The sequence below is a fragment of the Petaurus breviceps genome, unplaced genomic scaffold (genome assembly GCF_028583685.1).
Source record: "Petaurus breviceps papuanus isolate PSGF00001 unplaced genomic scaffold, PetGlider_PUasm1.0 319, whole genome shotgun sequence".
NCBI lineage: Eukaryota > Metazoa > Chordata > Mammalia > Diprotodontia > Petauridae > Petaurus > Petaurus breviceps.
This window is the reverse complement of record NW_027186082.1, coordinates 1-10144: the sequence shown is the minus strand read 5'-3', so window position 1 is coordinate 10144 and position 10144 is coordinate 1. Positions and strand designations below refer to the sequence as shown.

At 46.0% G+C, this 10144-nt stretch overlaps 1 long non-coding RNA gene across 1 annotated transcript; it reads right to left on the bottom strand.

Moving 5' to 3' along the window:
• Positions 1-567: 567 nt before the first annotated feature.
• On the bottom strand, positions 568-5991 carry LOC138167891 (uncharacterized). The gene is made up of 2 exons (XR_011169985.1): positions 5641-5991; positions 568-1346 (listed from the first exon to the last, which is right to left on the bottom strand). It is a non-coding gene; the product is annotated as an uncharacterized lncRNA (long non-coding RNA).
• Between the last annotated feature and the right edge of the window lie 4153 nt (positions 5992-10144).

The window sequence follows — 10144 nt, the reverse complement described above, 5'->3', positions numbered from 1 at the left end:
GAATATCTGCTTTGCAGAATAAAAACGGGGAGGCTTTAAGCGAATGAGCTCAAGACAAAACTTCCAGAACATAGGACACATACCAACAAACAATACCCTAGCTGCTTGTTCGCCCCTGCAGATTCTGAACAGGAAGCAAATGAGCTCAAGTGAGCATAGGACACATAAAAAACATACAAACATGAACCAGAATACTGACGGTGGAGAGGCTCGGACGTCTCAGAGCTTCAGCTGGGGAGGAGATGCCCCTTGCACAAATGGCCACATCTAGCCCTTCCCCCTCCAGAACAGATTGTAATTCACCCCCAAACTGAAGGTCCTGGATCCATGAAAGACTGAATGAGGAGCAAGTCGAAGTTGGGAGGCAGATGCGATCTTTCCCTGCTCAAGACCTGGGGCCCTAGAATGTCATCAGGGGCCGGCCCCCCCGGTATCGGGCGAGCAGACGCCTACCTCAGAGGCTGAGAGCTCTTCTTATTCGGGGATTTTGTGGTGCCACAGAACACCACAGATCTCAATAGGGCCTCCAATTATGTAGGGCATAAAGGAGCAAGACAGAAGATCCCTGAGATTAAAATTGCAAGTGGATTTTATTACCAACTGCCGGGGTCACATACCCAGATCAGACAGTGAATTGGCATGAACAGTATACTGGTTTTTAAAGAGATTACAATAGTCAGGTTAGGTAAGCTGAAACTACAGTCAGTGATTGGTCAGTGTATAGTTGAATTTGCCTGCAAAGTTTTTCCCTAGGCTGAGGGACAGGGAACCCAGAATGGGTGGAGATGGGGAACACCCATGGTGGGGGGGGGGCAGGGGACGGGGAAGAATGGAGCAGGGATTTTACCCTAGGCTGAAACCCCCATCCATGGATCAATTAGGAGAGGGCAGGGTGGAGTTTGTGCTGAAATGCCTGCTTACAGATCAATTAAGGGAATGGAAGGTGGGGTTGTGCTCAACACTCCCATGTCAGAGAGTGCCCTTAGATTTGAGGTAACTAGCTCTACTAACCAGGACCCATTTCTCCTTTACCCACCTTAATGGAAGGTACACAAGGGCCTTAACAAGCACACCTTTTGGTGTTGGTATAACCAGCTTCACCATAATGAATAGCCACTTTTTTCCCCTTGTCTCTGGTATTCAGTATTGTATAAATACTGCTATTTTGATGAATGCCACAGCTTCCGTTCAAGGCCAAGTTGGCTTTGCCACAGTCTGGGTGGAATAAAACTTCTTTCCCTGAGTCTTGCTGGCTTATTGGCTTCAGCTGGTGGAAAGGATAAACCAACTTCTGCAGCAGGAGCCAGATGCACCAAAACCATACAAGGAAGAAGCACTTGCTGCTCCTGTAGGGAGAAGGGACAACACCTGGAACAGACACCTGAGAGAGTAATGATTACTGTCTATTAGGTCTCCTTCCTCTCTCCTTGTTTCCCCCTGTCCCCATCTTTCTTCCTGTTTTTCTCAATAGCAGAGGAGCTAATAACAAACTGATTCGTCTTCAAGATGAATTGATCTTTCAAAAGGTATAGCAACCTATAGGAAGAAATACTGTTCTGTTAAAGATTTTCACCAAAAGGAAGGAACTTGATAATCCCAATTGCCCTGCCTTCCCCCAAAAAGAAAAAAAGGTGGGGTAATAGAGAGGATAGATTCAGGGAGGTTAGCAAAACAGACTTTGGAGGGAGGTATGGGATAAAAAATAGAAGGGTAAATAGAAAATAAAATGGGAGGAAATGGACATTTAGCCATTATGATTTTGAATGTGAATGGGATGAACTCACCCATAAAATGAATGAGGATAGCAGAATGAATTAGAAACAAGAATCCAATAATATATTGTTTATAAAATACATACTTCAAAGAAAAAGACACTCAGAGAGTAAAAACAGAAGACTAGATTAAAATATATTATTCTTTAGCTGATATAACAAAGGCAGGGGTATCCATCATGATTTTAAACAAAACAAAGGCAAAAAGAGACCTAATTAAAAGAGATAATCAGGGAAACTACATTTTGCTAAAATGAACTATACTAAACATATATGCATCAAATAGCAGAACATCTAAAATGATGAAGCAAATGTTAAGAGAGTTACATAAATAAATTTAGTATAAGAAGACTACTTTTAGTGTGTCTGCACACACAGAGACACACAGCACACATAAAACTAAATTGTTTTAGCAAATTTTGGGGTTTTCAATTTACACCTCTCAGGCCTAGATAAATCTAACCATAAAATAAGATAAAGAATAAAGGAAAAGAATGGAATTTTTGAAAAGTTAGACGTGATAGACTCCTGGAGAAATCTGAATGAGAATAGGATGGAGTATAGCTATTACTCACCTGTACCTGACCATGTGTTAGGGCATAGGAAGCTCACAAGAAATGCAGAAAAACAAACCTGTAAAATGCGCCTTTTCCATTCCATAATGCAATCAGTGTTGGGGAAGGCATCACCCAGTCCTCTGCTTTGCTACTATTTTCTGTTCATCACTTTGCAAATGTTGAGGAAGCTTAAGGGGTCCCTTGAGCCCTTAAGACTTGTTGACTTGCCATATCAGATCACCCTCATTTGCTAGCACCTGTTAGCCCTCATGTACTGGTCTTTGTGAAGGTGCTGAGAGGCAATGTCCCTTTTACTGACATGGGCTTATCCAAATGGTCTTTTGTCTCCTTCCAAAACTTGTGGAACCAAGAGCTGGTTCCATCTTGAATCCCTTGGTGATCTGCAGTGATAAGCCCTGCAATGTGTTTATACCTTGATATGTTATCAGAAATTTCTTTTAATTCTCTTAGTCCTGAGTTCTGCCCACTTAATGCAAGTTAAAGCCTGAACAAAGAATTGTCCTTTTGAGCACAAGGGGAATGTATGAATCCTTTGGATTTTCCTCAAAGAGCAAGTTGTTGATGTTGTTGTTATTGTTCATTTTATTTTTTTAAAATAATTTAATTGAGATAGCTAGGCTGCGCAGTGAGTAGAGTGCGGGCCCCAGAGTCAGGAGGACCTGAGTTTGGTTCTGGCCTCAGACACTTAACACCCACAAAAAAAAAAAAAAAAAACAACCAAACTAGCCATGTAACCTTGGGCAAGTTACTTAACCGCAATTGCCCTCCAAAAGGCCAAAAAAAATTGAAAATAAAATAAAAATAAAAATAATTTAATTGTTAATTTATAGAAAAAAGTATTTCCATAACACAGTACATTAAAAAGAGATAGTTGTGTGTGAAACTGCAAAGCTACTGCAAATCACCGTAAATAGCACAGCTTGCTGTTCCTTTCAAATATCCAACAGAATTATCATGTAAATTTCTTGTTTTTTCTTCCCCATCCTCCAGCCTTAGAGATGCTACCATTAAAGTAACTGATTTACTTAACATCATTCTTAAAATAACATTTCTGCTTCTGGATACAGTGTTCCCTTCTGCTTCTGGATACATTGTTCCCTTCTGCTTCTGGGTACAGTGTTCCCTTCTGCTTCTGGATACAGTGTTCCCTTCTGCTTCTGGATACATTGTTCCCTTCTGCTTCTGGGTACAGTGTTCCCTTCTGCTTCTGGATACAGTGTTCCCTTCTGCTTCTGGATACATTGTTCCCTTCTGCTTCTGGGTACAGTGTTCCCTTCTGCTTCTGGATACAGTGTTCCCTTCTGCTTCTGGATACATTGTTCCCTTCTGCTTCTGGGTACAGTGTTCCCTTCTGCTTCTGGATACAGTGTTCCCTTCTGCTTCTGGATACATTGTTCCCTTCTGCTTCTGGGTACAGTGTTCCCTTCTGCTTCTGGATACAGTGTTCCCTTCTGCTTCTGGATACATTGTTCCCTTCTGCTTCTGGATACAATGTTCCCTTGGTTTCACTCTTCCTCATTTCATACTTTCCATGTTTTTTCTAAAATCATTGAATTCCTCATTTGTACTCTATCACAATTATATACCACATTCCCCAGCTGATGAACATCCCTGCAATTTCTGATTCTTTGCCACCACAAAGAGAACGGCTGGAAATATTTCAGAAGATGTTGGTACTTTTCCCCTTTCCCTCATTATCTTTGGAAATAGACAAATTTTCAAACAGACAGCAGCAGTGCTGGGTCAATGGGTACAGGTAGTTTAATAACTCTTTCGGCATAATTCCAGATTGCTCTCTGAAATGGCTGCATCATTTTACAATTCCACCAACAATGTTTATGTCCCAATTTTTCCACATGCTCTCCAACATTTGTCACTTTTCTCTGTTATCATTTTGGCCAATTGTTACAATCTGTCTTTCTCTAATAAACAATGAATTAGGCAGGATCGGCTAGGTGGCACGGTGAATAGAGCATCGGCCCTGAAGTCAGGAGGACCTGAGTTTTCAAATGTGACCTCACACACTTAACAAAAAAACTAGCCATAGGGGTGGCTAGGTGGCACAGTGAAAAGAGCACTGGCCTTGGAGTCAGAAGGACCCAAGTTCAGTTCCGGCCTCAGACACTTAACACCCACACAAAAAAAACTAGCCATGTAACCTTGGGGAAGTTACTTAACCCCAATTGCCCTCCAAAAGGAAAAAAAAAATAGGCCATTTTAAAATCTGAGTATAAATGACTGATTTTTTTCACTGGAAAGCTTCTATTCATATACTTTGACTGTCAATTGGGGAATATTTCATAGTCTTATAAATTTTACAAAGTTCTTTGCATATTTCAGATATGAGACCTTTACCTGATAAACTGTCCATAATTGTTTCCCCAATTTTCTGCTTTCTTCTAATCTTTGCCTACATTTGTTTCCTTTGTAGAAAAACCTTTTAATTTAATGTAATTGAAAATATCCATTGTACACCTAATTTTCTTCTATATTATTAGTTCATAAATTGTTCATCTTTCCAAAAGTCCAAGTGGTAAACCCATAAGTCATAAGTGAGAAATAACATGTTCCCCACTCTTTTAATTTTCTTGTAAAAATGTTTCTTTTTATCTATCTAGGTCATGTATCCATTTTGACCTTATCTTGGTAATACAATCACCTTGTATCTCACAGGTGTAAAGAGTTAAGATTCCAGGACAAGAATTCATCATGTGGTAAAAATTATTATTCATTTTAAAGCAAAACAGGCCCAATTAAATACATAACAGTTTTAAAGAGTGTAACTACCTTTTTACAGCTTAATTCATAATTTTGAAGTATCCAGAGCTAAGAAGAGCTCATTTTCTAAGGGAACAATTATATAACCTTCTGGAAATCCTTTTTCAAATTAATAGCATTCATTATAAAATAGAATATTTTCCCCCGAATCCCAAAAGGAGAAAAATTAGAAGCCCAATAATCACATAATGGTATAATATTAAAACATGAAACAAAGCTGCCAAAGGACATTAATTCAGTTAATTATCTTATATGACAGACTGTCTAGATGGCCTCCATTCAGAGGGTGGGATGGGGCAGTTCTGACCCAGGTACACTGAATTCTCATTCTCACACCTCCTAAACACATCGCCTGAAATGCCAAATTTACAGCACGTTTTGCGTTAAGGCCTGATCTACCCCCAGAGGGTCAAACATCCCAATTATCCTCCTATTAAAGACCTTAGCCTAAGCAGGCCATGGTCTCCCACTGCATCCCGGGCCATCCCCAAGTGTCCTGATCCAAATCTCACCACTGGGCCCAGGAGGCTCCTGAGGACAAAGGGAGGCTGGTGACTTTGTTCAGCCCTCCCTCACTCCAACGCAATTCGCTTGTGTATCGGGGCATCACCTTCCTGATGTCAGGGTCCCCTCGGAGAACGAAAGACAAACAGCAACCTAGGAGAACGCATCTGACCTTAAGTGAGCCCCATTCTGATTTAAGTCAGGAGAGACGTGCTGGCCAAAGTGGCCGCATTTTGTGAGCAACCTGCCTTCTGAAGCTAAGGCCTGTTTTGCTGTGAATCTCTTGCTTTCCTGGAAATCTGCAGCCTGTCTCTGCCTTGCTCTCCCCCTCCCACTTCCTAAACTCCCTAATTTTTCCTCCAGTAAGGAATCAGGTGGTAGTGATGGGGAGGAGGAGCTCTCAGAACTGGCCAGCCTGGTGGGGAGGGGGGGTGGCCCAGGTGCAATCAGAGCCCTGGGGTGGAGTTTGGGTGCCTGGGAGGGGTCTAGGGCTGGAGAGGGCTCATCCCAGTGGACAAGGCATTCCATGTGATGGAGGGCAGGGCTTGGGGAGGAGAGGCAGGCAGGGTCCTGAGCTCCTGGGTGTGGGTGTGATTGGAGGGAAAGGGCCCAGAGGCTGGGCAGAGAGTGGGTGACCCTCCCAGAGGGGGCTGGCTGGAAACAGGAACTTGGGCTGAGCCTGGGCTGCTTTCTTCCTCTGCAGCTGAAGGATCTCTGCCTTCCCTCAGAGCAGAGCTCTCCCTGGCGCCTTCCCTCACAGCTGAGATCTCTCTGCCTTCTGGACCCCAGCTCTGTGGGTGCAGGTCCCAGATTGGTCTGAGCCAGCCCCCCCCCTGCCGCACCCTCACCTCCTGGCTTCTGCTGGCTGCTCCCACCATTGGGTCTCATCCTCCTCCTCTGACCACGTGGTGAGTGCCCTCCTCTTCCATCTGGAGTGATCCTTCCTCCCTGACCTGGCCTCTGGAAAAGCTCCCGGCCCCTACCTCACTACAGACTCCCAATCACTTCCCAAGGTCTGCCGTCACCCTCCCCAGGCCCCAAAGCTCCTGCCTGTCCCCCCTCCCCTGGACCCACAGCCACTGGGCTGCTTCCCTGTCAGATCCCAGCATTGGCTCCCTGTGTCTGGTCTCCCTTGAGGGTTTTCAGGCCTAAGCTCCCCCAGAGGGTCCCAGGAGTCCTCCCCAGCTCCTAGTTAGACCCCAGGACACAGTCCTCCTGCTTTCCCAGGCTCAGTGTCCCCCTGGATCCCTTCTGTCATTTCAGTGTCCCTGAGCTCCCTGACATGAGCTGGGTTAGAATGTCTTCCTCCAGCCCCCACCTGTGCCCCCCTTCCCCAGGCCTCCTGCTCCCCTGCCCCCTCTTCTTTCAGAGCCCTCAGGCCTTCAGAGCCAGGGGGCTGAATCCCAAACTGGATTTGGTCTCCCAGTCTCAGGCTTCCCCTGGTCATGCCCTGGTGGCTCCATCCCAGAGCCCTCCCCATCCCCAAACTTCCTAAGCTTCCCTCTTCCCTGGATCAAGCAGTCAGTCTCTTGTCTTCATAATGTGTGTGTGTGTGAGTGTGTGTGTGTGTGTGTGTGTGTGTGTGTTGGTATGGGAGAGGTGGGGCAGGGAGGGCAGAGGACCAGCTGGAGGGAGAGTTCTGAGTCAGGAGCCATTGAGGCTCTGACTGGTCAGACCCCTTCTGCTTCTTGGATCTCAGAAAGAGAATGGGGGAGGGGAAGGGGACAGAGGAGGAGGAGCAGGAGATGGAGGGAAGGAGTCTTCCTATTTAGACCAGCTTCCTTTCCAAACTGGCCCTGCCTTCCTTCTCCCTCCCTCTGTGTGTTGGGGTCTCTCCCCTAAGGGCAGAACCAAGGGCTTTGTAGCTCCCGTGGGACCTCACCCTCTGTAAATGCCTGTAGGCCAGCCTCCTGCCCAGGATGAGAAAGAAATACCCTCTGCCCCCCTGGGATCCTTCAGCCTCCCCAGCTCAGCCTGCAGAGGACCAAGGCCTGGCCCAAGCAGGGAGCCTGGAGCCAGAGGGAATGGCCCCTGGGAGCTGCAGACCCCCAGCCCAGGTGAGTGCACTGTGTCCTCAGACTGGGCCAAGCTCAACCAGAGGCCATTTCTACTGACCTAGAGGACTGTGTCTGAGGGTGGCAATGCCCTCTCTGAGGACTGATTCATTGCAAAGACAGGCAGGAAATGGAAACAGTAACAACACTGCTGCCCTGCTCTCTCTTCTGTGTTTTAAACTGATTCACTGAAACTTTGGCATCTTGCCCCCCAGTTGCTGCCCTCCAATTGTTGCCCTCCCATGTTGGTCTTTAAGTTTTCCCTCATGATACCTGAGGCCCAAGGATGACCCCCTCACTCATTCCTCTTTATTCTGTGGGGGTCCTGTCCATCCATGGCCTTTCCCCTCCTCTGGCTCTTGTGGCCGAGCTCCCCCTGGTTCTAGCTGAAGGGCCAGGAACCCCTTGACCGTGAGTGTGGCCTGGCTGGGCCTGCAGCAGAGCCCTGAAGGCTCCCCCAGCTCTGGGCCTTGGCAGGGCAGACATGGCCCTCCTGGGGCTGCTCCTGTCCCCCTGCCTCAGGCCACACGTGTCTTCCCAGGTCTCTGAATCCTTCCCATTTAGCAGTTCTTAGGTGAAGTCCACAAGCTTTTAGAAAGCGTAGAGACACTGAGCTAACCTACTGTGTATACAAAGGAAGGAAAACCAGGCCCTTCCCTCAAGGGTCTCCCAGTCTGATGGGGGAGAGAACCTGTAAGCAGCTGTGTCTATACAAGCTCTCTACAGTATAGAAGGGAGAGCCCTTTGAGGCCTCTGAGAAGCAGTTTTTAAGAAGGTGAGATTTTCATTGATACTTGAAGCCAGAAGGCCCAGGGCATGAGGAGGGACATTCCCAGCATGAGAGATGACCATTGGAAAGGCAGGAGGATGGCAGGCAGGAGACCAGTGTCCCTGATCAGTGAGGCAGGAAGGGGGTGTTTATATGCGTCTGCTATGGTCAGGAAACCACATTCAGTGACTTGCCAGGATCACACAGCTAGTAAGAGGTTGAGGTTGGATTTGAACTCAGATCTTCAGGATCTTCTCCCATTTCCCAGCTCCTCCAACCTTGGCTTTAAGCGTGTCCCCCTTCCCATAGCCCCTCCCACATCGACTGCTGCCAGTTGTTGCTTTGGGCAAGTTTGCAGGATATGAGATGAAGCCGCACTGTTGTTTGGTTTACCTGTCACTCCCTAATGGGAACACTGGGCAGTTCTTCTTTGGACAATTTCTTGTTCATCTCTTTTGGCCATTTGTCTATTGGGGAATGGATGTTCCTCCCATTTTATTAATTGTTTATGTGTCTTGGACAGCAAACCCTTATCACAGAAATTTCCTACCAAGGTTTTTGATTTTCCCATTTGACCACTTTCTTTCTTTCTTTTTTTTTTTTAAAGCAATCGGGGTTAAGTAACTTGCTCAAGGTTACACGGCCAGTTATTGCTGGGTGTGGTGCTGAGTATCTGAGCCCGGATTTGACCCAGGTCATCCCGACACTGGAGCAGGAGCTCTTACTGAGCCATCTGGCCGCCCCTTGACCCCTTTCTTTCTTGTCCTGGATGCACCATGTTTTCTGTGCAGAAGCTTTTCAGTTTCAAACAATCCAAGTTTTCTATTTTATTTTTATAATGACTTCTATCTCTTGTTTGGCCCAGAATACATCTCCTACCTGTACTTGTGGAAGGTACATGATGTATTTCTCTCCTAATCTTTTCATAAATAATCTTTAATATTAAGGTCACATATCCCTGTAGAAGGCACAGTGCATGGAGGCCCAGGTGTGGAGTCAGGAAGATCTTGATTTCAAATCTAGCCTGAGACACATTGTCTATGACCCTGGGCAAGTCTCTTAACCCTGTTTACCTCAGTTCCTCATCTGTAAAATGAGCTGGAGAAGGAAACTGCAAAGCATTCCAGTGTCTTTGCCAGGAAAACCCCAAATGCAATTACACAAAGTAGGACCTGACTGAAAGAACTGAACAAGAAAGTACCATCCCTGTGGATGGATGGCAGCGTGTGGTGTCAGGTGCTGGTCTAAGCCTCGTTTCCTCCCTGACTTTCTTCCTAGTTTCTTCGGCAGTTTTTTTTATACCTAATAGCTCCTTTTCCCCAGGATGGCTTGTTTTTCTCTTCATCAAGCACTGGCTTCCTGGGCTCTGTAGTTTCTGCATCTCCCTCCTTTACTCTCTTCCTCTGATTTATCTCTCTGTTATTTTACCCAAGTCATGCGGCTTTGATGACGGCTGCTTAATGACATCATGTGAGAGTGTGGTTCCATCTTTGCCCTTCCTTCTGTTCATTGCTTCCCTTCCTCTTGCAGATCTTTCCTTTTCCAAATGAATCCTGGTGTGATTTTTATTCAGCCATGTGATAGGTCCCCTTCCTGCCTCTCTTGTGGTGCAGTCTGGTGCTACTCATCCTGAACTCATTTGGGGTTTTCTTGGCAGAGATGTTGGAAGGGTTTGTCACTTTCCCCTTC